This window comes from Otolemur garnettii, unplaced genomic scaffold (assembly GCF_000181295.1).
Source record: "Otolemur garnettii isolate 467f Iridium unplaced genomic scaffold, OtoGar3 scaffold00008, whole genome shotgun sequence".
NCBI classification, from domain to species: domain Eukaryota; kingdom Metazoa; phylum Chordata; class Mammalia; order Primates; family Galagidae; genus Otolemur; species Otolemur garnettii.
Window position 1 is genome coordinate 8662467 of NW_003852403.1, and position 673 is coordinate 8663139.

Consider the following 673-nt stretch of genomic DNA (forward strand, 5'->3'; position numbering starts at 1 on the left):
TCATGCAAAGTATATTCTGTGTTTACTGCTTATCTTTCCCTTAGAATAGTGACCCTCAAGAGGTGGTATTTCACTGGAGGGAGTTAGGGCAGTCAGCCTTCAGGCTCAGATGTGTCCTCTTTTGCAAGGAGCCTTAAAATCACAAAGGTAGGGAGAATTTCTCATGCTTTTCCATTTAAAAATGAAAATAGAGAGCTGTACTATATGCTCTTTAATCATGTAAAGGCTCATAGATTAAAAAGTACTCTATGCTTTAGAACAAATGATTGAGTATTCCTTAATGTAGAATAAAATTTTAAGAATTTAAAATAGCCAGGCACAGAGAGTTACCTGCGTCAGTATCCATCCATGTCTCTGTGGTTCCATTCATTCAGTCAGCAGATGCTCTCCGAGGTACACGTCAGGAGTGATGCTGGTTGGTGTTGCCCAGGGTTCAGTGAATGAGCTGCCCATGGAACCTATCCCCATTACAGAGTCCAGGAGGCTGCAAGCAACGAGCAAGGATATGACTAAAGAAAACACCAATCTCAAATTTTTAATATAGGCTGCAAAAAACTAACAAAAAGGGCTAGGATTCTGTGATAGATAAAAACAGTGGTCCAGGGAGGTGATGCCTTGGAGGATGAGCTGTGAAAGCTTGTTCAATGACCACTTAGCCCAGCTTGCATTACCC

General features: G+C 41.5%; 1 protein-coding gene across 7 annotated transcripts in view; it reads left to right on the forward strand.

The window, feature by feature from the left end:
- KCNMA1 (potassium calcium-activated channel subfamily M alpha 1) overlaps positions 1 to 673 on the forward strand; it is a 762000-nt gene that overhangs the window by 534962 nt on the left and 226365 nt on the right. The window lies entirely within an intron of this gene.